At 49.4% G+C, this 25,845-nt stretch overlaps 8 non-coding genes across 8 annotated transcripts; all 8 read left to right on the forward strand.

Annotated features, from left to right (window-relative positions):
* Nucleotides 1–8,208: 8,208 nt before the first annotated feature.
* On the forward strand, nucleotides 8,209–8,282 carry Trnaa-agc (transfer RNA alanine (anticodon AGC)). The gene has a single exon. It is a non-coding gene; the product is annotated as a tRNA-Ala (tRNA).
* A 1,630-nt stretch (nucleotides 8,283–9,912) lies between these two features.
* Trnaa-agc (transfer RNA alanine (anticodon AGC)) lies at nucleotides 9,913–9,986 on the forward strand. Its single transcript has one exon. It is a non-coding gene; the product is annotated as a tRNA-Ala (tRNA).
* A 1,630-nt stretch (nucleotides 9,987–11,616) lies between these two features.
* On the forward strand, nucleotides 11,617–11,690 carry Trnaa-agc (transfer RNA alanine (anticodon AGC)). Its single transcript has one exon. It is a non-coding gene; the product is annotated as a tRNA-Ala (tRNA).
* Nucleotides 11,691–14,791: 3,101 nt separating this feature from the next.
* On the forward strand, nucleotides 14,792–14,865 carry Trnaa-agc (transfer RNA alanine (anticodon AGC)). Its single transcript has one exon. It is a non-coding gene; the product is annotated as a tRNA-Ala (tRNA).
* Nucleotides 14,866–17,713: 2,848 nt separating this feature from the next.
* Trnaa-agc (transfer RNA alanine (anticodon AGC)) lies at nucleotides 17,714–17,787 on the forward strand. Its single transcript has one exon. It is a non-coding gene; the product is annotated as a tRNA-Ala (tRNA).
* Nucleotides 17,788–20,632: 2,845 nt separating this feature from the next.
* Nucleotides 20,633–20,706, forward strand: Trnaa-agc (transfer RNA alanine (anticodon AGC)). The gene has a single exon. It is a non-coding gene; the product is annotated as a tRNA-Ala (tRNA).
* Nucleotides 20,707–22,093: 1,387 nt separating this feature from the next.
* On the forward strand, nucleotides 22,094–22,167 carry Trnaa-agc (transfer RNA alanine (anticodon AGC)). Its single transcript has one exon. It is a non-coding gene; the product is annotated as a tRNA-Ala (tRNA).
* Nucleotides 22,168–25,012: 2,845 nt separating this feature from the next.
* Trnaa-agc (transfer RNA alanine (anticodon AGC)) lies at nucleotides 25,013–25,086 on the forward strand. The gene has a single exon. It is a non-coding gene; the product is annotated as a tRNA-Ala (tRNA).
* Nucleotides 25,087–25,845: the final 759 nt, after the last annotated feature.

The following is a 25,845-nucleotide window of genomic DNA, read 5'->3' on the forward strand; positions in this document are numbered from 1 at the left end:
GAGCGTTTCGTAGTACGATCAGTGCAAAGGGGACGCGGAAACTTGTTGTGTCCCAGTGTTTTGCAGTTGGACGACAAGAGTTTTACGCAGTAGCAAAGAGCGAGGCACTGAGTTGGCATGAACAATGGAGAGCACAATGGGGCTCGAGATGTGCTTGTTACCTCAGGTGCTGTGTGATTGTGGTCAAGGAGTGAAATGGACCAATTTGTGACCGCCCTTTCAATTTAAGACGTTCAAAACAGACGGAATTTGCATTCGTAATACCAGAGCATCGAAACTACTTGGAACTCTTGTGTATATGAACGTGTCCGCGCCTTTGTATTCTGGTACCTTCGCCGCTACAAACCAACCAACCATCGTGTCCGTGCACATCAGAGTCGCAAAGAATGGAGAATAGCCCGGCTTGGTCGTGTGTGTAGCTGTAGCTCAGTTGGCAGATCGTTCGCTTAGCGTGTGAACGGTCACGGGTTCAAGCCCCGGCTCCTCCATGTTTTGTGGTCAGTGCATGGTAAGTGTTGGTCGCGGCGAACATAAACGCACGCAAGAAGTTGCAAAACCAGCGTCACAGACTGATATGATGTATACTCTCATAAGGAGAGCAAGGTGTAAGTGTGGGGACCGGCTGTTATCGTGGTGTCATCGAGTGCAGATCTGTCTTAGGTATCACGGCTTAACGTCATTGAAGTCTTGAGGTGGACAACACGTTCGTCTTACTCAGAGCGGTGTCTGAACTCTATTTTCGACGTTATGCGTGCCACTTTCATTGTGGCCAACTACGATTCGATACAGAATGCACGAAACCTGAAAGACACCCTCACTGATACATAGAGAGTAGTGTTTGTCGGCGGAATAATGGGAGTGCAATGGTCTGTGACGTTGATATGACTGTATGTAGCACTACTAGTTATCGGGGGGGTGGGCGTATCTCAGATGGTAAAGCGCTCGCTTAGCGTGCGAGAGGTACTGGGATCGATACCCAGCGCCTCCAGAATTTTTAACACACCTACATACGCACCTTGCCATGCAAGTGGAATAATTCCCAACCGGCAGAGGTGTGTAGGCAGATACAAGAGAACGATTAGCATCCACAATTGCGCCGATTTCACGTAAATCCCACTGCACGTTCCCATTCTTTGCGACCAGTCGGCTGCTACTGCTGTTGCTGGTTGTGACTGCTGATAACAGATGCCGTAGCAATCAATTCATGGAGTGAGTTGTATGTTTTGCGATAGTCTGTCTCTGACAAGGAAGCACAGGTGATATAGGTGCGAACACAGGAAGTTTGCAGCCCCTCGCTACCTGCAGACACAGAGCAGCCACACTAGAAGAGCGGCCTAAGCCGTAGGCGAAATGTGCTCATTCGCTTTGGCGCGACGTCGAACTATAAATAAGGCTGTTACTAGCGTGAGCGTCGTGTAAAGTCGGAAAAGTCATCTGCATGGGTGATTGCCAAGTTTGATGAGCGTTTCGTAGTACGATCAGTGCAAAGGGGACGCGGAAACTTGTCGTGTCCCAGTGTTTTGCAGTTGGACGACAAGAGTTTTACACAGTAGCAAAGAGCGAGGCACTGAGTTGGCATGAACAATGGAGAGCACAATGGGGCTCGAGATGTGCTTGTTACCTCAGGTGCTGTGTGATTGTGGACAAGGAGTGAAATGGACCAATTTGTGACCGCCCTTTCAATTTAAGACGTTCAAAACAGACGGAATTTGCATTCGTAATACCAGAGCATCGAAACTACTTGGAACTCTTGTGTATATGAACGTGTCCTCGCCTTTGTATTCTGGTACCTTCGCCGCTACAAACCAACCAACCATCGTGTCCGTGCACATCAGTGTCGCAAAGAATGGAGAATAGCCAGGCTTGGTCGTGTGTGTAGCTGTAGCTCAGTTGGCAGATCGTTCGCTTAGCGTGTGAACGGTCTCGGGTTCAAGCCCCGGCTCTTCCATGTTCTGTGGTCAGTGCATGGTAAGTGTTGGTCGCGGCGAACATAAACGCACGCAAGAAGTTGCAAAACCAGCGTCACAGACTGATATGATGTATACTGTCATAAGGAGAGCAAGATGTAAGTGTGGGGACCGGCTGTTATCGTGGTGTCATCGAGTGCAGATCTGTCTTAGGTATCACGGCTTAACGTCATTGAAGTCTAGAGGTGGACAACACGTTCGTCTTACTCAGAGCGGTGTCTGAACTCTATTTTCGACGTTATGCGTGCCACTTTCATTGTGGCCAACTACGATTCGATACAGAATGCACGAAACCTGAAAGACACCCTCACTGATACATAGAGAGTAGTGTTTGTCTGCGGAATAATGGGAGTGCAAGGGTCTGTGACGTTGATATGACTGTATGTAGCACTACTAGTTATCGGGGGGGGTGGGCGTAGCTCAGATGGTAAAGCGCTCGCTTAGCGTGCGAGAGGTACTGGGTCGATACCCAGCGCCTCCAGAATTTTTAACACACCTACATGCGCACCTTGCCATGCGAGTGGAATAATTCCCAACCGGCAGATACAAGCGAACGATTAGCATCCACAATTGCGCCGATTTCACGTAAATCCCACTGCACGTTCCCATTCTTTGCGTGCAGTCGGCTGCTACTGGTGTTGCTGGTTGTGACTGCTGATAACAGATGCCGTAGCAATCAATTCATGGAGTGAGTTGTATGTTTTGCGATAGTCTGTCTCTGACAAGGAAGCACAGGTGATATAGGTGCGAACACAGGAAGCTTGCAGCCCCTCGCTGCCTGCAGACACAGAGCAGCCACACTAGAAGAGCGGCCTAAGCCGTAGGCGAAATGTGCTCATTCGCTTTGGCGCGACGTCGAACTATAAATAAGGCTGTCACTAGCGTGAGCGTTGCGTGAGCGTCGTGTAAAGTCGGAAAAGTCATCTGCATGGGTGACTGCCAAGTTTGGGGAGCGTTTCGTAGTACGATCAGTGCAAAGGGGACGCGGAAACTTGTTGTGTCCCAGTGTTTTGCAGTTGGACGACAAGAGTTTTACGCAGTAGCAAAGAGCGAGGCACTGAGTTGGCATGAACAATGGAGAGCACAATGGGGCTCGAGATGTGCTTGTTACCTCAGGTGCTGTGTGATTGTGGACAAGGAGTGAAATGGACCAATTTGTGACCGCCCTTTCAATTTAAGACGTTCAAAACAGACGGAATTTGCATTCGTAATACCAGAGCATCGAAACTACTTGGAACTCTTGTGTATATGAACGTGTCCGCGCCTTTGTATTCTGGTACCTTCGCCGCTACAAACCAACCAACCATCGTGTCCGTGCACATCAGAGTCGCAAAGAATGGAGAATAGCCCGGCTTGGTCGTGTGTGTAGCTGTAGCTCAGTTGGCAGATCGTTCGCTTAGCGTGTGAACGGTCACGGGTTCAAGCCCCGGCTCCTCCATGTTTTGTGGTCAGTGCATGGTAAGTGTTGGTCGCGGCGAACATAAACGCACGCAAGAAGTTGCAAAACCAGCGTCACAGACTAATATGATGTATACTCTCATAAGGAGAGCAAGGTGTAAGTGTGGGGACCGGCTGTTATCGTGGTGTCATCGAGTGCAGATCTGTCTTAGGTATCACGGCTTAACGTCATTGAAGTCTTGAGGTGGACAACACGTTCGTCTTACTCAGAGCGGTGTCTGAACTCTATTTTCGACGTTATGCGTGCCACTTTCATTGTGGCCAACTACGATTCGATACAGAATGCACGAAACCTGAAAGACACCCTCACTGATACATAGAGAGTAGTGTTTGTCGGCGGAATAATGGGAGTGCAATGGTCTGTGACGTTGATATGACTGTATGTAGCACTACTAGTTATCGGGGGGGTGGGCGTATCTCAGATGGTAAAGCGCTCGCTTAGCGTGCGAGAGGTACTGGGATCGATACCCAGCGCCTCCAGAATTTTTAACACACCTACATGCGCACCTTGCCATGCAAGTGGAATAATTCCCAACCGGCAGAGGTGTGTAGGCAGATACAAGAGAACGATTAGCATCCACAATTGCGCCGATTTCACGTAAATCCCACTGCACGTTCCCATTCTTTGCGACCAGTCGGCTGCTACTGCTGTTGCTGGTTGTGACTGCTGATAACAGATGCCGTAGCAATCAATTCATGGAGTGAGTTGTATGTTTTGCGATAGTCTGTCTCTGACAAGGAAGCACAGGTGATATAGGTGCGAACACAGGAAGCTTGCAGCCCCTCGCTACCTGCAGACACAGAGCAGCCACACTAGAAGAGCGGCCTAAGCCGTAGGCGAAATGTGCTCATTCGCTTTGGCGCGACGTCGAACTATAAATAAGGCTGTTACTAGCGTGAGCGTCGTGTAAAGTCGGAAAAGTCATCTGCATGGGTGATTGCCAAGTTTGATGAGCGTTTCGTAGTACGATCAGTGCAAAGGGGACGCGGAAACTTGTCGTGTCCCAGTGTTTTGCAGTTGGACGACAAGAGTTTTACACAGTAGCAAAGAGCGAGGCACTGAGTTGGCATGAACAATGGAGAGCACAATGGGGCTCGAGATGTGCTTGTTACCTCAGGTGCTGTGTGATTGTGGACAAGGAGTGAAATGGACCAATTTGTGACCGCCCTTTCAATTTAAGACGTTCAAAACAGACGGAATTTGCATTCGTAATACCAGAGCATCGAAACTACTTGGAACTCTTGTGTATATGAACGTGTCCTCGCCTTTGTATTCTGGTACCTTCGCCGCTACAAACCAACCAACCATCGTGTCCGTGCACATCAGTGTCGCAAAGAATGGAGAATAGCCAGGCTTGGTCGTGTGTGTAGCTGTAGCTCAGTTGGCAGATCGTTCGCTTAGCGTGTGAACGGTCTCGGGTTCAAGCCCCGGCTCTTCCATGTTCTGTGGTCAGTGCATGGTAAGTGTTGGTCGCGGCGAACATAAACGCACGCAAGAAGTTGCAAAACCAGCGTCACAGACTGATATGATGTATACTGTCATAAGGAGAGCAAGATGTAAGTGTGGGGACCGGCTGTTATCGTGGTGTCATCGAGTGCAGATCTGTCTTAGGTATCACGGCTTAACGTCATTGAAGTCTAGAGGTGGACAACACGTTCGTCTTACTCAGAGCGGTGTCTGAACTCTATTTTCGACGTTATGCGTGCCACTTTCATTGTGGCCAACTACGATTCGATACAGAATGCACGAAACCTGAAAGACACCCTCACTGATACATAGAGAGTAGTGTTTGTCTGCGGAATAATGGGAGTGCAAGGGTCTGTGACGTTGATATGACTGTATGTAGCACTACTAGTTATCGGGGGGGGTGGGCGTAGCTCAGATGGTAAAGCGCTCGCTTAGCGTGCGAGAGGTAGTGGGTCGATACCCAGCGCCTCCAGAATTTTTAACACACCTACATGCGCACCTTGCCATGCGAGTGGAATAATTCCCAACCGGCAGATACAAGCGAACGATTAGCATCCACAATTGCGCCGATTTCACGTAAATCCCACTGCACGTTCCCATTCTTTGCGTGCAGTCGGCTGCTACTGGTGTTGCTGGTTGTGACTGCTGATAACAGATGCCGTAGCAATCAATTCATGGAGTGAGTTGTATGTTTTGCGATAGTCTGTCTCTGACAAGGAAGCACAGGTGATATAGGTGCGAACACAGGAAGCTTGCAGCCCCTCGCTGCCTGCAGACACAGAGCAGCCACACTAGAAGAGCGGCCTAAGCCGTAGGCGAAATGTGCTCATTCGCTTTGGCGCGACGTCGAACTATAAATAAGGCTGTCACTAGCGTGAGCGTTGCGTGAGCGTCGTGTAAAGTCGGAAAAGTCATCTGCATGGGTGACTGCCAAGTTTGGGGAGCGTTTCGTAGTACGATCAGTGCAAAGGGGACGCGGAAACTTGTTGTGTCCCAGTGTTTTGCAGTTGGACGACAAGAGTTTTACGCAGTAGCAAAGAGCGAGGCACTGAGTTGGCATGAACAATGGAGAGCACAATGGGGCTCGAGATGTGCTTGTTACCTCAGGTGCTGTGTGATTGTGGACAAGGAGTGAAATGGACCAATTTGTGACCGCCCTTTCAATTTAAGACGTTCAAAACAGACGGAATTTGCATTCGTAATACCAGAGCATCGAAACTACTTGGAACTCTTGTGTATATGAACGTGTCCGCGCCTTTGTATTCTGGTACCTTCGCCGCTACAAACCAACCAACCATCGTGTCCGTGCACATCAGAGTCGCAAAGAATGGAGAATAGCCCGGCTTGGTCGTGTGTGTAGCTGTAGCTCAGTTGGCAGATCGTTCGCTTAGCGTGTGAACGGTCACGGGTTCAAGCCCCGGCTCCTCCATGTTTTGTGGTCAGTGCATGGTAAGTGTTGGTCGCGGCGAACATAAACGCACGCAAGAAGTTGCAAAACCAGCGTCACAGACTGATATGATGTATACTCTCATAAGGAGAGCAAGGTGTAAGTGTGGGGACCGGCTGTTATCGTGGTGTCATCGAGTGCAGATCTGTCTTAGGTATCACGGCTTAACGTCATTGAAGTCTTGAGGTGGACAACACGTTCGTCTTACTCAGAGCGGTGTCTGAACTCTATTTTCGACGTTATGCGTGCCACTTTCATTGTGGCCAACTACGATTCGATACAGAATGCACGAAACCTGAAAGACACCCTCACTGATACATAGAGAGTAGTGTTTGTCGGCGGAATAATGGGAGTGCAATGGTCTGTGACGTTGATATGACTGTATGTAGCACTACTAGTTATCGGGGGGGTGGGCGTATCTCAGATGGTAAAGCGCTCGCTTAGCGTGCGAGAGGTACTGGGATCGATACCCAGCGCCTCCAGAATTTTTAACACACCTACATGCGCACCTTGCCATGCAAGTGGAATAATTCCCAACCGGCAGAGGTGTGTAGGCAGATACAAGAGAACGATTAGCATCCACAATTGCGCCGATTTCACGTAAATCCCACTGCACGTTCCCATTCTTTGCGACCAGTCGGCTGCTACTGCTGTTGCTGGTTGTGACTGCTGATAACAGATGCCGTAGCAATCAATTCATGGAGTGAGTTGTATGTTTTGCGATAGTCTGTCTCTGACAAGGAAGCACAGGTGATATAGGTGCGAACACAGGAAGCTTGCAGCCCCTCGCTACCTGCAGACACAGAGCAGCCACACTAGAAGAGCGGCCTAAGCCGTAGGCGAAATGTGCTCATTCGCTTTGGCGCGACGTCGAACTATAAATAAGGCTGTTACTAGCGTGAGCGTCGTGTAAAGTCGGAAAAGTCATCTGCATGGGTGATTGCCAAGTTTGATGAGCGTCTCGTAGTACGATCAGTGCAAAGGGGACGCGGAAACTTGTCGTGTCCCAGTGTTTTGCAGTTGGACGACAAGAGTTTTACACAGTAGCAAAGAGCGAGGCACTGAGTTGGCATGAACAATGGAGAGCACAATGGGGCTCGAGATGTGCGTGTTACCTCAGGTGCTGTGTGATTGTGGACAAGGAGTGAAATGGACCAATTTGTGACCGCCCTTTCAATTTAAGACGTTCAAAACAGACGGAATTTGCATTCGTAATACCAGAGAATCGAAACTACTTGGAACTCTTGTGTATATGAACGTGTCCTCGCCTTTGTATTCTGGTACCTTCGCCGCTACAAACCAACCAACCATCGTGTCCGTGCACATCAGTGTCGCAAAGAATGGAGAATAGCCAGGCTTGGTCGTGTGTGTAGCTGTAGCTCAGTTGGCAGATCGTTCGCTTAGCGTGTGAACGGTCTCGGGTTCAAGCCCCGGCTCTTCCATGTTCTGTGGTCAGTGCATGGTAAGTGTTGGTCGCGGCGAACATAAACGCACGCAAGAAGTTGCAAAACCAGCGTCACAGACTGATATGATGTATACTGTCATAAGGAGAGCAAGATGTAAGTGTGGGGACCGGCTGTTATCGTGGTGTCATCGAGTGCAGATCTGTCTTAGGTATCACGGCTTAACGTCATTGAAGTCTAGAGGTGGACAACACGTTCGTCTTACTCAGAGCGGTGCCTGAACTCTATTTTCGACGTTATGCGTGCCACTTTCATTGTGGCCAACTACGATTCGATACAGAATGCACGAAACCTGAAAGACACCCTCACTGATACATAGAGAGTAGTGTTTGTCTGCGGAATAATGGGAGTGCAAGGGTCTGTGACGTTGATATGACTGTATGTAGCACTACTAGTTATCGGGGGGGTGGGCGTAGCTCAGATGGTAGAGCGCTCGCTTAGCGTGCGAGAGGTACTGGGATCGATACCCAGCGCCTCCAGAATTTTTAACACACCTACATGCGCACCTTGCCATGCAAGTGGAATAATTCCCAACCGGCAGAGGTGTGTAGGCAGATACAAGAGAACGATTAGCATCCACAATTGCGCCGATTTCACGTAAATCCCACTGCACGTTCCCATTCTTTGCGACCAGTCGGCTGCTACTGGTGTTGCTGGTAGGTCAGATGGTAGAGAGCTCGCTTAGCGTGCGAGAGGTACTGGGATCGATACCCAGCGCCTCCAGAATTTTTAACACACCTACATGCGCACCTTGCCATGCAAGTGGAATAATTCCCAACCGGCAGAGGTGTGTAGGCAGATACAAGAGAACGATTAGCATCCACAATTGCGCCGATTTCACGTAAATCCCACTGCACGTTCCCATTCTTTGCGACCAGTCGGCTGCTACTGGTGTTGCTGGTTGTGACTGCTGATAACAGATGCCGTAGCAATCAATTCATGGAGTGAGTTGTATGTTTTGCGATAGTCTGTCTCTGACAAGGAAGCACAGGTGATATAGGTGCGAACACAGGAAGCTTGCAGCCCCTCGCTGCCTGCAGACACAGAGCAGCCACACTAGAAGAGCGGCCTAAGCCGTAGGCGAAATGTGCTCATTCGCTTTGGCGCGACGTCGAACTATAAATAAGGCTGTCACTAGCGTGAGCGTCGTGTAAAGTCGGAAAAGTCATCTGCATGGGTGATTGCCAAGTTTGGGGAGCGTTTCGTAGTACGATCAGTGCAAAGGGGATGCGCAAACTTATTGTGTCCAAGTGTTTTTCAGTTGGACGACAAGAGTTTTACGCAGTAGCAAAGAGCGAGGCACTGAGTTGGCATGAACAATGGAGAGCACAATGGGGCTCGAGATGTGCTTGTTACTTCAGGTGCTGTGTGATTGTGGACAAGGAGAGAAATGGACCAATTTGTGACCGCCCTTTCAATTTAAGACGTTCAAAACAGACGGAATTTGCATTCGTAATACCAGAGCATCGAAACTACTTGGAACTCTTGTGTATATGAACGTGTCCGCGCCTTTGTATTCTGGTACCTTCGCCGCTACAAACCAACCAACCATCGTGTTCGTGCACATCAGAGTCGCAAAGAATGGAGAATAGCCAGGCTTGGTCGTGTGTGTAGCTGTAGCTCAGGTGGCAGATCGTTCGCTTAGCGTGTGAACGGTCTTGGGTTCAAGCCCCGGCTCCTCCATGTTTTGTGGTCAGTGCATGGTAAGTGTTGGTCGCGGCGAACATAAACGCACGCAAGAAGTAGCAAAACCAGCGTCACAGACTGATATGATGTATACTGTCATAAGGAGAGCAAGATGTAAGTGTGGGGACCGGCTGTTATCGTGGTGTCATCGAGTGCAGATCTGTCTTAGGTATCACGGCTTAACGTCATTGAAGTCTAGAGGTGGACAACACGTTCGTCTTACTCAGAGCGGTGTCTGAACTCTATTTTCGACGTTATGCGTGCCACTTTCATTGTGGCCAACTACGATTCGATACAGAATGCACGAAACCTGAAAGACACCCTCACTGATACATAGAGAGTAGTGTTTGTCTGCGGAATAATGGGAGTGCAAGGGTCTGTGACGTTGATATGACTGTATGTAGCACTACTAGTTATCGGGGGGGTGGGCGTAGCTCAGATGGTAGAGCGCTCGCTTAGCGTGCGAGAGGTACTGGGATCGATACCCAGCGCCTCCAGAATTTTTAACACACCTTCATGCGCACCTTGCCATGCAAGTGGAATAATTCCCAACCGGCAGAGGTGTGTAGGCAGATACAAGAGAACGATTAGCATCCACAATTTCGCCGATTTCACGTAAATCCCACTGCACGTTCCCATTCTTTGCGACCAGTCGGCTGCTACTGGTGTTGCTGGTAGCTCAGATGGTAGAGCGCTCGCTTAGCGTGCGAGAGGTACTGGGATCGATACCCAGCGCCTCCAGAATTTTTAACACACCTACATGCGCACCTTGCCATGCAAGTGGAATAATTCCCAACCGGCAGAGGTGTGTAGGCAGATACAAGAGAACGATTAGCATCCACAATTGCGCCGATTTCACGTAAATCCCACTGCACGTTCCCATTCTTTGCGACCAGTCGGCTGCTACTGGTGTTGCTGGTTGTGACTGCTGATAACAGATGCCGTAGCAATCAATTCATGGAGTGAGTTGTATGTTTTGCGATAGTCTGTCTCTGACAAGGAAGCACAGGTGATATAGGTGCGAACACAGGAAGCTTGCAGCCCCTCGCTACCTGCAGACACAGAGCAGCCACACTAGAAGAGCGGCCTAAGCCGTAGGCGAAATGTGCTCATTCGCTTTGGCGCGACGTCGAACTATAAATAAGGCTGTTACTAGCGTGAGCGTCGTGTAAAGTCGGAAAAGTCATCTGCATGGGTGATTGCCAAGTTTGATGAGCGTTTCGTAGTACGATCAGTGCAAAGGGGACGCGGAAACTTGTCGTGTCCCAGTGTTTTGCAGTTGGACGACAAGAGTTTTACACAGTAGCAAAGAGCGAGGCACTGAGTTGGCATGAACAATGGAGAGCACAATGGGGCTCGAGATGTGCTTGTTACCTCAGGTGCTGTGTGATTGTGGACAAGGAGTGAAATGGACCAATTTGTGACCGCCCTTTCAATTTAAGACGTTCAAAACAGACGGAATTTGCATTCGTAATACCAGAGCATCGAAACTACTTGGAACTCTTGTGTATATGAACGTGTCCTCGCCTTTGTATTCTGGTACCTTCGCCGCTACAAACCAACCAACCATCGTGTCCGTGCACATCAGTGTCGCAAAGAACGGAGAATAGCCATGCTTGGTCGTGTGTGTAGCTGTAGCTCAGTTGGCAGATCGTTCGCTTAGCGTGTGAACGGTCTCGGGTTCAAGCCCCGGCTCTTCCATGTTTTGTGGTCAGTGCATGGTAAGTGTTGGTCGCGGCGAACATAAACGCACGCAAGAAGTTGCAAAACCAGCGTCACAGACTGATATGATGTATACTGTCATAAGGAGAGCAAGATGTAAGTGTGGGGACCGGCTGTTATCGGAGTGTCATCGAGTGCAGATCTGTCTTAGGTATCACGGCTTAACGTCATTGAAGTCTAGAGGTGGACAACACGTTCGTCTTACTCAGAGCGGTGTCTGAACTCTACTTTCGACGTTATGCGTGCCACTTTCATTGTGGCCAACTACGATTCGATACAGAATGCACGAAACCTGAAAGACACCCTCACTGATACATAGAGAGTAGTGTTTGTCTGCGGAATAATGGGAGTGCAAGGGTCTGTGACGTTGATATGACTGTATGTAGCACTACTAGTTATCGGGGGGGTGGGCGTAGCTCAGATGGTAGAGCGCTCGCTTAGCGTGCGAGAGGTACTGGGATCGATACCCAGCGCCTCCAGAGTTTTTGACACATCTACATGCGCACCTTGCCATGTAAGTGGAATAATTCCCAACCGGCAGAGGTGTGTAGGCAGATACAAGAGAACGATTAGCATCCACAATTGCGCCGATTTCACGTAAATCCCACTGCACGTTCCCATTCTTTGCGACCAGTCGGCTGCTACTGGTGTTGCTGGTAGCTCAGATGGTAGAGAGCTCGCTTAGCGTGCGAGAGGTACTGGGATCGATACCCAGCGCCTCCAGAATTTTTAACACACCTACATGCGCACCTTGCCATGCAAGTGGAATAATTCCCAACCGGCAGAGGTGTGTAGGCAGATACAAGAGAACGATTAGCATCCACAATTGCGCCGATTTCACGTAAATCCCACTGCACGTTCCCATTCTTTGCGACCAGTCGGCTGCTACTGGTGTTGCTGGTTGTGACTGCTGATAACAGATGCCGTAGCAATCAATTCATGGAGTGAGTCTTATGTTTTGCGATAGTCTGTCTCTGACAAGGAAGCACAGGTGATATAGGTGCGAACACAGGAAGCTTGCAGCCCCTCGCTGCCTGCAGACACAGAGCAGCCACACTAGAAGAGCGGCCTAAGCCGTAGGCGAAATGTGCTCATTCGCTTTGGCGCGACGTCGAACTATAAATAAGACTGTCACTAGCGTGAGCGTTGCGTGAGCGTCGTGTAAAGTCGGAAAAGTCATCTGCATGGGTGATTGCCAAGTTTGGGGAGCGTTGTGTAGTACGATCAGTGCAAAGGGGACGCGGAAACTTATTGTGTCCCAGTGTTTTGCAATTGGACGACAAGAAATTTACACAGTAGCAAAGAGCGAGGCACTGAGTTGGCATGAACAATGGAGAGCACAATGGGGCTCGAGATGTGCTTGTTACCTCAGGTGCTGTGTGATTGTCGACAAGGAGTGAAATGGACCAATTTGTGACCGCCCTTTCAATTTGAGACGTTCAAAACAGACGGAATTTGCATTCGTAATACCAGAGCATCGAAACTACTTGGAACTCTTGTGTATATGAACGTGTCCGCGCCTTTGTATTCTGGTACCTTCGCCGCTACAAACCAACCAACCATCGTGTCCGTGCACATCAGAGTCGCAAAGAATGGAGAATAGCCAGGCTTGGTCGTGTGTGTAGCTGTAGCTCAGGTGGCAGATCGTTCGCTTAGCGTGTGAACGGTCTCGGGTTCAAGCCCCGGCTCCTCCATGTTTTGTGGTCAGTGCATGGTAAGTGTTGGTCGCGGCGAACATAAACGCACGCAAGAAGTTGCAAAACCAGCGTCACAGACTGATATGATGTATACTGCCATAAGGAGAGCGAGGTGTAAGTGTGGGGACCGGCTGTTATCGTGGTGTCATCGAGTGCAGATCTGTCTTAGGTATCACGGCTTAACGTCATTGAAGTCTAGAGGTGGACAACACGTTCGTCTTACTCAGAGCGGTGTCTGAACTCGATTTTCGACGTTATGCGTGCCACTTTCATTGTGGCCAACTACGATTCGATACAGAATGCACGAAACCTGAAAGACACCCTCACTGATACATAGAGAGTAGTGTTTGTCTACGGAATAATGGGAGTGCAAGGGTCTGTGACGTTGATATGACTGTATGTAGCACTACTAGTTATCGGGGGGGTGGGCGTAGCTCAGATAGTAGAGCGCTCGCTTAGCGTGCGAGAGGTACTGGGATCGATACCCAGCGCCTCCAGAATTTTTAACACACCTACATGCGCACCTTGCCATGCAAGTGGAATAATTCCCAACCGGCAGAGGTGTGTAGGCAGATACAAGAGAACGAATAGCATCCACAATTGCGCCGATCTCACGTAAATCCCACTGCACGTTCCCATTCTTTGCGACCAGTCGGCTGCTACTGGTGTTGCTGGTTGTGACTGCTGATAACAGATGCCGTAGCAATCAATTCATGGAGTGAGTTGTATGTTTTGCGATAGTCTGTCTCTGACAAGGAAGCACAGGTGATATAGGTGCGAACACAGGAAGCTTGCAGCCCCTCGCTGCCTGCAGACACAGAGCAGCCACACTAGAAGAGCGGCCTAAGCCGTAGGCGAAATGTGCTCATTCGCTTTGGCGCGACGTCGAACTATAAATAAGGCTGTCGCTAGCGTGAGCGTCGTGTAAAGTCGGAAAAGTCATCTGCATGGGTGATTGCCAAGTTTGGGGAGCGTTTCGTAGTACGATCAGTGCAAAGGGGAAGCGGATACTTGTTGTGTCCCAGTGTTTTGCAGTTGGACGACAAGAGTTTGACACAGTAGCAAAGAGCGAGGCACTGAGTTGGCATGAACAATGGAGAGCACAATGGGGCTTGAGATGTGCTTGTTACCTCAGGTGCTGTGTGATTGTGGACAAGGAGTGAAATGGACCAATTTGTGACCGCCCTTTCAATTTAAGACATTCAAAACAGACGGAATTTGCATTCGTAATACCGGAGCATCGAAACTACTTGGAACTCTTGTGTATATGAACGTGTCCGCGCCTTTGTATTCTGGTACCTTCGCCGCTACAAACCAACCAACCATCGTGTCCGTGCACATCAGAGTCGCAAAGGATGGAGAATAGCCAGGCTTGGTAGTGTGTGTAGCTGTAGCTCAGTTGGCAGATCGTTCGCTTAGCGTGTGAACGGTCTCGGGTTCAAGCCCCGGCTCCTCCATGTTTTGTGGTCAGTGCATGGTAAGTGTTGGTCGCGGCGAACATAAACGCACGCAAGAAGTTGCAAAACCAGCGTCACAGACTGATATGATGTATACTGTCACAAGGAGAGCAAGATGTAAGTGTGGGGACCGGCTGTTATCGTGGTGTCATCGAGTGCAGATCTGTCTTAGGTATCACGGCTTAACGTCATTGAAGTCTAGAGGTGGACAACACGTTCGTCTTACTCAGAGCGGTGTCTGAACTCTATTTTCGACGTTATGCGTGCCACTTTCATTGTGGCCAACTACGATTCGATACAGAATGCACGAAACCTGAAAGACACATTCACTGATACATAGAGAGTAGTGTTTGTCTGCGGAATAATGGGAGTGCAAGGGTCTGTGACGTTGATATGACTGTATGTAGCACTACTAGTTATCGGGGGGGTGGGCGTAGCTCAGATGGTAGAGCGCTCGCTTAGCGTGCGAGAGGTACTGGGATCGATACCCAGCGCCTCCAGAATTTTTAACACACCTACATGCGCACCTTGCCATGCAAGTGGAACAATTCCCAACCGGCAGAGGTGTGTAGGCAGATACAAGAGAACGATTAGCATACACAATTGCGCCGATTTCACGTAAATCCCACTGCACGTTCCCATTCTTTGCGACCAGTCGGCTGCTACTGGTGTTGCTGGTTGTGACTGCTGATAACAGATGCCGTAGCAATCAATTCATGGAGTGAGTTGTATGTTTTGCGATAGTCTGTCTCTGACAAGGAAGCACAGGTGATATAGGTGCGAACACAGGAAGCTTGCAGCCCCTCGCTGCCTGCAGACACAGAGCAGCCACACTAGAAGAGCGGCCTAAGCCGTAGGCGAAATGTGCTCATTCGCTTTGGCGCGACGTCGAACTATAAATAAGGCTGTCACACACGCGAGACAGATGTAAAGTCGGAAAAGTCATCTGCATGGGTGATTGCCAAGTTTGGGGAGCGTTTCGTAGTACGATCAGTGCAAAGGGGTCGCGGAAACTTGTTGTGTCCCAGTGTTTTGCAGTTGGACGACAAGAGTTTTACACAGTAGCAAAGAGCGAGGCACTGAGTTGGCATGAACAATGGAGAGCACAATGGGGCTCGAGATGTGCTTGTTACCTCAGGTGCTGTGTGATTGTCGACAAGGAGTGAAATGGACCAATTTGTGACCGCCCTTTCAATTTAAGACGTTCAAAACAGACGGAATTTGCATTCGTAATACCAGAGCATCGAAACTACTTGGAACTCTTGTGTATATGAACGTGTCCGCGCCTTTGTATTCTGGTACCTTCGCCGCTACAAACCAACCAACCATCGTGTCCGTGCACATCAGAGTCGCAAAGAATGGAGAATAGCCAGGCCTGGTCGTGTGTGTAGCTGTAGCTCAGGTGGCAGATCGTTCGCTTAGCGTGTGAACGGTCTCGGGTTCAAGCCCCGGCTCCTCCATGTTTTGGGGTCAGTGCATGGTAAGTGTTGGTCGCGGCGAACATAAACGCACGCAAGAATTTGCAAAACCAGCGTCACAGACTGATATGATGTATACTGTCATAAGGAGAGCAAGATGTAAGTGTGGGGACCGGCTGTTATCGTGGTGTCATCGAGTGCAGATCTGTCATAGGTATCACGGCTTAACGTCATTGAAGTCTGGAGGTGGACAACTCGTTCGTCTTACTCAGAGCGGTGTCTGAACTCTATTTTCGACGTTATGCGTGCCACTTTCATTGTGGCCAACTACGATTCGATACAGAATGCACGAAACCTGAAAGACACCCTCACTGATACATAGAGAGTAGTGTTTGTTTGCGGAATAATGGGAGTGCAAGGGTCTGTGACGTTGATATGACTGTATGTAGCACTACTAGTTATCGGGGGGGTGGGCATAGCTCAGATGGTAGAGCGCTCGCTTAGTGTGCGAGAGGTACTGGGATCGATACCCAGCGCCTCCAGAATTTTTAACACACCTACATGCGCACCTTGCCATGCAAGTGGAATAATTCCCAACCGGCAGAGGTGTGTAGGCAGATACAAGCGAACGATTAGCATCCACAATTGCGCCGATTTCACGTAAATCCCACTGCACGTTCCCATTCTTTGCGTGCAGTCGGCTGCTACTGGTGTTGCTGGTTGTGACTGCTGATAACAGATGCCGTAGCAATCAATTCATGGAGTGAGTTGTATGTTTTGCGGTAGTCTGTCTCTGACAAGGAAGCACAGGTGATATAGGTGCGAACACAGGAAGCTTGCAGCCCCTCGCTGCCTGCAAAAACACAGAGCAGCCACACTAGAAGAGCGGCCTAAGCCGTAGGCGAAATGTGCTCATTCGCTTTGGCGCGACGTCGAACTATAAATAAGGCTGTCACTAGTGTGAGCGTCGTGTAAAGTCGGAAAAGTCATCTGCATGGGTGATTGCCAAGTTTGGGGAGCGTTTCGTAGTACGATCAGTGCAAAGGGGACGCGGAAACTTGTTGTGTCCCAGTGTTTTGCAGTTGGACGACAAGAGTTTTACACAGTAGCAAAGAGCGAGGCACTGAGTTGGCATGAACAATGGAGAGCACAATGGGGCTCGAGATGTGCTTGTTACCTCAGATGCTGTGTGATTGTCGACAAGGAGTGAAATGGACCAATTTGTGACCGCCCTTTCAATTTAAGACGTTCAAAACAGACGGAATTTGCATTCGTAATACCAGAGCATCGAAACTACTTGGAACTCTTGTGTATATGAACGAGTCCGCGCCTTTGTATTCTGGTACCTTCGCCGCTACAAACCAACCAACCATCGTGTCCGTGCACATCAGAGTCGCAAAGAATGGAGAATAGCCAGGCCTGGTCGTGTGTGTAGCTGTAGCTCAGGTGGCAGATCGTTCTCTTAGCGTGTGAACGGTCTCGGGTTCAAGCCCCGGCTCCTCCATGTTTTGTGGTCAGTGCATGGTAAGTGTTGGTCGCGGCGAACATAAACGCACGCAAGAAGTTGCAAAACCAGCGTCACAGACTGATATGATGTATACTGTCATAAGGAGAGCAAGGTGTAAGTGTGGGGACCGGCTGTTATCGTGGTGTCATAGAGTGCAGATCTGTCTTAGGTATCACGGCTTAACGTCATTGAAGTCTAGAGGTGGACAACACGTTCGTCTTACTCAGAGCGGTGTCTGAACTCACACGCCGACGTTATGCGTGCCACTTTCATTGTGGCCAACTACGATTCGATACAGAATGCACGAAACCTGAAAGACACCCTCACTGATACATAGAGAGTAGTGTTTGTCTGCGGAATAATGGGAGTGCAAGGGTCTATGACGTTGATATGACAATATGTAGCACTGCTAGTTATCTGGGGGGTGGGCGTAGCTCAGATGGTAGAGCGCTCGCTTAGCGTGCGAGAGGTACTGGGATCGATACCCAGCGCCTCCAGAATTTTTAACACACCTACATGCGCACCTTGCCATGCAAGTGGAATAATTCCCAACCGGCAGAGGTGTGTAGGCAGATACAAGAGAACGATTAGCATCCACAATTGCGCCGATTTCACGTAAATCCCACTGCACGTTCCCATTCTTTGCGACCAGTCGGCTGCTACTGGTGTTGCTGGTTGTGACTGCTGATAACAGATGCCGTAGCAATCAATTCATGGAGTGAGTTGTATGTTTTGCGATAGTCTGTCTCTGACAAGGAAGCACAGGTGATATAGGTGCGAACACAGGAAGCTTGCAGCCCCTCGCTGCCTGCAGACACAGAGCAGCCACACTAGAAGAGCGATCTAAGCCGTAGGCGAAATGTGCTCATTCGCTTTGGCGCGACGTCGAACTATAAATAAGGCTGTCACTAGCGTGAGCGTCGTGTAAAGTCGGAAAAGTCATCTGCATGGGTGATTTCCAAGTTTGGGGAGCGTTTCGTAGTACGATCAGTGCAAAGGGGACGCGGAAACTTGTTGTGTCCCAGTATTTGCAGTTGGACGACAAGAGTTTTACACAGTAGCAAAGAGCGAGGCACTGAGTTGGCATGAACAATGGAGAGCACAATGGGGCTCGAGATGTGCTTGTTACCTCAGGTGCTGTGTGATTGTGGACAAGGAGTGAAATGGACCAATTTGTGACCGCCCTTTCAATTTAAGACGTTCAAAACAGACGGAATTTGCATTCGTAATACCAGAGCATCGAAACTACTTGGAACTCTTGTGTATATGAACGTGTCCGCGCCTTTGTATTCTGGTACCTTCGCCGCTACAAACCAACCAACCATCGTGTCCGTGCACATCAGAGTCGCAAAGAATGGAGAATAGCCAGGCTTGGTCGTGTGTGTAGCTGTAGCTCAGGTGGAAGATCGTTCGCTTAGCGTGTGAACGGTCTCGGGTTCAAGCCCCGGCTCCTCCATGTTTTGTGGTCAGTGCATGGTAAGTGTTGGTCGCGGCGAACATAAACGCACGCAAGAAGTTGCAAAACCAGCGTCACAGACTGATATGATGTATACTGTCATAAGGAGAGCAAGGTGTAAGTGTGGGGACCGGCTGTTATCGTGGTGTCATAGAGTGCAGATCTGTCTTAGGTATCACGGCTTAACGTCATTGAAGTCTAGAGGTGGACAACACGTTCGTCTTACTCAGAGCGGTGTCTGAACTCTATTTTCGACGTTATGCGTGCCACTTTCATTGTGGCCAACTACGATTCGATACAGAATGCACGAAACCAGAAAGACACCCTCACTGATACATAGAGAGTAGTGTTTGTCTGCGGAATAATGGGAGTGCAAGGGTCTGTGACGTTGATATGACTGTATGTAGCACTACTAGTTATCGGGGGGGTGGGCATAGCTCAGATGGTAGAGCGCTCTCTTAGCGTGCGAGAGGTACTGGGATCGATACCCAGCGCCTCCAGAATTTTTAACACACCTACATGCGCACCTTGCGATGCAAGTGGAATAATTCCCAACCGGCAGAGGTGTGTAGGCAGATACAAGAGAACGATTAGCATCCACAATTGCGCCGATTTCACGTAAACCCCACTGCACGTTCCCATTCTTTGCGTGCAGTCGGCTGCTACTGGTGTTGCTGGTTGTGACTGCTGATAACAGATGCCGTAGCAATCAATTCATGGAGTGAGTTGTATGTTTTGCGATAGTCTGTCTCTGACAAGGAAGCACAGGTGATATAGGTGCGAACACAGGAAGCTTGCAGCCCCTCGCTGCCTGCAGACACAGAGCAGCCACACTAGAAGAGCGGCCTAAGCCGTAGGCGATATGTGCTCATTCGCTTTGGCGCGACGTCGAACTATAAATAAGGCTGTCACTAGCGTGAGCGTCGTGTAAAGTCGGAAAAGTCATCTGCATGGGTGATTGCCAAGTTTGGGGAGCGTTTCGTAGTACGATCAGTGCAAAGGGGACGCGGAAACTTGTTGTGTCCCAGTGTTTTGCAGTTGGACGACTAGAGTTTTACACAGTAGCAAAGAGCGAGGCACTGAGTTGGCATGAACAATGGAGAGCACAATGGGGCTCGAGATGTGCTTGTTACCTCAGGTGCTGTGTGATTGTGGACAAGGATTGAAATGGACCAATTTGTGACCGCCCTTTCAATTTAAGACGTTCAAAACAGACGGAATTTGCATTCGTAATACCAGAGCATCGAAACTACTTGGAACTCTTGTGTATATGAACGTGTCCGCGCCTTTGTATTCTGGTACCTTCGCCGCTACAAACCAACCAACCATCGTGTTCGTGCACATCAGAGTCGCAAAGAATGGAGAATAGCCAGGCTTGGTCGTGTGTGTAGCTGTAGCTCAGTTGGCAGATCGTTCGCTTAGCGTGTGAACGTTCTCGGGTTCAAGCCCCGGCTCCTCCATGTTTTGTAGTCAGTGCATGGTAAGTGTTGGTCGCGGCGAACATAAACGCACGCAAGAAGTTGCAAAACCAGCGTCACAGACTGATATGATGTATACTGTCATAAGGAGAGCAAGGTGTAAGTGTGGGGACCGGCTGTTATCGTGGTGTCATCGAGTGCAGATCTGTCTTAGGTATCACGGCTTAACGTCATTGAACTCTAGAGGTGGACAACACGTTCGTCTTACTCAGAGCGGTGTCTGAACTCTGTTTTCGACGTTATGCGTGCCACTTTCATTGTGGCCAACTACGATTCGATACAGAATGCACGAAACCTGAAAGACACCCTCACTGATACATAGAGAGTAGTGTTTGTCTGCGGAATAATGGGAGTGCAAGGGTCTGTGACGTTGATATGACTGTATGTAGCACTACTAGTTATCGGGGGGGTGGGCGTAGCTCAGATGGTAGAGCGCTCGCTTAGCGTGCGAGAGGTACTGGGATCGATACCCAGCGCCTCCAGAATTTTTAACACACCTACATGCGCACCTTTCCATGCAAGTGGAATAATTCCCAACCGGCAGAGGTGTGTAGGCAGATACAAGCGAACGATTAGCATCCACAATTGCGCCGATTTCACGTAAATCCCACTGCACGTTCCCATTCTTTGCGACCAGTCGGCTGCTACTGGTGTTGCTGGTTGTGACTGCTGATAACAGATGCCGTAGCTATCAATTCATGGAGTGAGTTGTATGTTTTGCGATAGTCTGTCTCTGACAAGGAAGCACAGGTGATATAGGTGCGAACACAGGAAGCTTGCAGCCCCTCGCTGCCTGCAAACACAGAGCAGCCACACTAGAAGAGCGGCCTAAGCCGTAGGCGAAATGTGCTCATTCGCTTTGTGCGCGACGTCGAACTATAAATAAGGCTGTCACTAGCGTGAGCGTCGTGTAAAGTCGGAAAAGTCATCTGCATGGGTGATTGCCAAGTTTGGGGAGCGTTTCGTAGTACGATCAGTGCAAAGGGGACGCGGAAACTTGTTGTGTCCCAGTGTTTTGCAGTTGGACGACAAGAGTTTTACACAGTAGCAAAGAGCGAGGCACTGAGTTGGCATGAACAATGGAGAGCACAATGGGGCTCGAGATGTGCTTGTTACCTCAGATGCTGTGTGATTGTCGACAAGGAGTGAAATGGACCAATTTGTGACCGCCCTTTCAATTTAAGACGTTCAAAACAGACGGAATTTGCATTCGTAATACCAGAGCATCGAAACTACTTGGAACTCTTGTGTATATGAACGAGTCCGCGCCTTTGTATTCTGGTACCTTCGCCGCTACAAACCAACCAACCATCGTGTCCGTGCACATCAGAGTCGCAAAGAATGGAGAATAGCCAGGTCTGGTCGTGTGTGTAGCAGTAGCTCAGGTGGCAGATCGTTCGCTTAGCGTGTGAACGGTCTCGGGTTCAAGCCCCGGCTCCTCCATGTTTTGTGGTCAGTGCATGGTAAGTGTTGGTCGCGGCGAACATAAACGCACGCAAGAAGTTGCAAAACCAGCGTCACAGACTGATATGATGTATACTGTCATAAGGAGAGCAAGGTGTAAGTGTGGGGACCGGCTGTTATCGTGGTGTCATCGAGTGCAGATCTGTCTTAGGTATCACGGCTTAACGTCATTGAAGTCTAGAGGTGGACAACACGTTCGTCTTACTCAGAGCGGTGTCTGAACTCTATTTTCGACGTTATGCGTGCCACTTTCATTGTGGCCAACTACGATTCGATACAGAATGCACGAAACCTGAAAGACACCCTCACTGATACATAGAGAGTAGTGTTTGTCTGCGGAATAATGGGAGTGCAAGGGTCTATGACGTTGATATGACTGTATGTAGCACTACTAGTTATCTGCGGGGTGGGCGTAGCTCAAATGGTAGAGCGCTCGCTTAGCGTGCGAGAGGTACTGGGATCGATACCCAGCGCCTCCAGAATTTTTAACACACCTACATGCGCACCTTGCCATGCAAGTGGAATAATTCCCAACCGGCAGAGGTGTGTAGGCAGATACAAGAGAACGATTAGCATCCACAATTGCGCCGATTTCACGTAAATCCCACTGCACGTTCCCATTCTTTGCGACCAGTCGGCTGCTACTGGTGTTGCTGGTTGTGACTGCTGATAACAGATGCCGTAGAAATCAATTCATGGAGTGAGTTGTATGTTTTGCGATAGTCTGTCTCTGACAAGGAAGCACAGGTGATATAGGTGCGAACACAGGAAGCTTGCAGCCCCTCGCTGCCTGCAGACACAGAGCAGCCACACTAGAAGAGCGGCCTAAGCCGTAGGCGAAATGTGCTCATTCGCTTTGGCGCGACGTCGAACTATAAATAAGGCTGTCACTAGCGTGCGCGTCGTGTAACGTCGGAAAAGTCATCTGCATGGGTGATTTCCAAGTTTGGGGAGCGTTTCGTAGTACGATCAGTGCAAAGGGGACGCGGAAACTTGTTGTGTCCCAGTATTTGCAGTTGGACGACAAGAGTTTTACACAGTAGCAAAGAGCGAGGCACTGAGTTGGCATGAACAATGGAGAGCACAATGGGGCTCGAGATGTGCTTGTTACCTCAGGTGCTGTGTGATTGTGGACAAGGAGTGAAATGGACCAATTTGTGACCGCCCTTTCAATTTAAGACGTTCAAAACAGACGGAATTTGCATTCGTAATACCAGAGCATCGAAACTACTTGGAACTCTTGTGTATATGAACGTGTCCGCGCCTTTGTATTCTGGTACCTTCGCCGCTACAAACCAACCAACCATCGTGTCCGTGCACATCAGAGTCGCAAAGAATGGAGAATAGCCAGGCTTGGTCGTGTGTGTAGCTGTAGCTCAGGTGGAAGATCGTTCGCTTAGCGTGTGAACGGTCTCGGGTTCCAGCCCCGGCTCCTCCATGTTTTGTGGTCAGTGCATGGTAAGTGTTGGTCGCGGGGAACATAAACGCACGCAAGAAGTTGCAAAACCAGCGTCACAGACTGATATGATGTATACTGTCATAAGGAGAGCAAGGTGTAAGTGTGGGGACCGGCTGTTATCGTGGTGTCATCGAGTGCAGATCTGTCTTAGGTATCACGGCTTAACGTCATTGAAGTCTAGAGGTGGACAACACGTTCGTCTTACTCAGAGCGGTGTCTGAACTCTATTTTCGACGTTATGCGTGCCACTTTCATTGTGGCCAACTACGATTCGATACAGAATGCACGAAACCAGAAAGACACCCTCACTGATACATAGAGAGTAGTGTTTGTCTGCGGAATAATGGGAGTGCAAGGGTCTGTGACGTTGATATGACTGTATGTAGCACTACTAGTTATCGGGGGGGTGGGCATAGCTCAGATGGTAGAGCGCTCTCTTAGCGTGCAAGAGGTACTGGGATCGATACCCAGCGCCTCCAGAATTTTTAACACACGTACATGCGCACCTTGCCATGCAAGTGGAATAATTCCCAACCGGCAGAGGTGTGTAGGCAGATACAAGAGAACGATTAGCATCCACAATTGCGCCGATTTCACGTAAATCCCACTGCACGTTCCCATTCTTTGCGTGCAGTCGGCTGCTACTGGTGTTGCTGGTTGTGACTGCTGATAACAGATGCCGTAGCAATCAATTCATGGAGTGAGTTGTATGTTTTGCGATAGTCTGACTCTGACAAGGAAGCACAGGTGATATAGGTGCGAACACAGGAAGCTTGCAGCCCCTCGCTGCCTGCAGACACAGAGCAGCCACACTAGAAGGGCGGCCTAAGCCGTAGGCGATATGTGCTCATTCGCTTTGGCGCGACGTCGAACTATAAATAAGGCTGTCACTAGCGTGAGCGTCGTGTAAAGTCGGAAAAGTCATCTGCATGGGTGATTGCCAAGTTTGGGGAGCGTTTCGTAGTACGATCAGTGCAAAGGGGACGCGGAAACTTGTTGTGTCCCAGTGTTTTGCAGTTGGACGACTAGAGTTTTACACAGTAGCAAAGAGCGAGGTACTGAGTTGGCATGAACAGTGGAGAGCACAATGGGGCTCGAGATGTGCTTGTTACCTCAGGTGCTGTGTGATTGTGGACAAGGAGTGAAATGGACCAATTTGTGACCGCCCTTTCAATTTAAGACGTTCAAAACAGACGGAATTTGCATTCGTAATACCAGAGCATCGAAACTACTTGGAACTCTTGTGTATATGAACGTGTCCGCGCCTTTGTATTCTGGTACCTTCGCCGCTACAAACCAACCAACCATCGTGTCCGTGCACATCAGAGTCGCAAAGAATGGAGAATAGCCAGGCTTGGTCGTGTGTGTAGCTGTAGCTCAGGTGGCAGATCGTTCGCTTAGCGTGTGAATGGTCTCGGGTTCAAGCCCCGGCTCCTCAATGTTTTGTGGTCAGTGCATGGTAAGTGTTGGTCGCGGCGAACATAAACGCACGCAAGAAGTTGCAAAACCAGCGTCACAGACTGATATGATGTATACTGTCATAAGGAGAGCAAGATGTAAGTGTGGGGACCGGCTGTAATCGTGGTGTCATCGAGTGCAGATCTGTCTTAGGTATCACGGCTTAACGTCATTGAAGTCTAGAGGTGGACAACACGTTCGTCTTACTCAGAGCGGTGTCTGAACTCTATTTTCGACGTTATGCGTGCCACTTTCATTGTGGCCAACTACGATTCGATACAGAATGCACGAAACCTGAAAGACACCCTCACTGATACATAGAGAGTAGTGTTTGTCTGCGGAATAATGGGAGTGCAAGGGTCTGTGACGTTGATATGACTGTATGTAGCACTACTAGTTATCGGCGGGGTGGGCGTAGCTCAGATGGTAGAGCGCTCGCTTAGCGTGCGAGAGGTACTGGGATCGATACCCAGCGCCTCCAGAATTTTTAACACACCTACATGCGCACCTTGCCATGCAAGTGGAATAATACACTAGATCGCGTGTTGTGTAGGCAGATACAAGAGAACGATTAGCATCCACAATTGCGCCGATTTCACGTAAATCCCACTGCACGTTCCCATTCTTTGCGACCAGTCGGCTGCTACTGGTGTTTTTGGTTGTGACTGCTGATAACAGATGCCGTAGCAATCAATTCATGGAGTGAGTTGTATGTTTTGCGATAGTCTGTCTCTGACAAGAAAGCACAGGTGATATAGGTGCGAACACAGGAAGCTTGCAGCCCCTCGCTGCCTGCAGACACAGAGCAGCCACACTAGAAGAGCGGCCTAAGCCGTAGGCGAAATGTGCTCATTCGCTTTGGCGCGACGTCGAACTATAAATAAGGCTGTCACTAGCGTGGGCGTTGCGTGAGCGTCGTGTAAAGTCGGAAAAGTCATTTGCATGGGTGATTGCCAAGTTTGGGGAGCGTTTCGTAGTACGATCAGTGCAAAGGGGACGCGGAAACTTGTTGTGTCCCAGTGTTTTGCAGTTGGACGACTAGAGTTTTACACAGTAGCAAAGAGCGAGGCACTGAGTTTGCATGAACAATGGAGAGCACAATGGGGCTCGAGATGTGCTTGTTACCTCAGGTGCTGTGTGATTGTGGACCAGGAGTGAAATGGACCAATTTGTGACCACCCTTTCAATTTAATACGTTCAAAACAGACGGAATTTGTATTCGTAATACCAGAGCATCGAA

This window comes from Schistocerca gregaria, chromosome 3, assembly GCF_023897955.1.
Source record: "Schistocerca gregaria isolate iqSchGreg1 chromosome 3, iqSchGreg1.2, whole genome shotgun sequence".
Taxonomy (NCBI): Eukaryota; Metazoa; Arthropoda; class Insecta; order Orthoptera; family Acrididae; genus Schistocerca; species Schistocerca gregaria.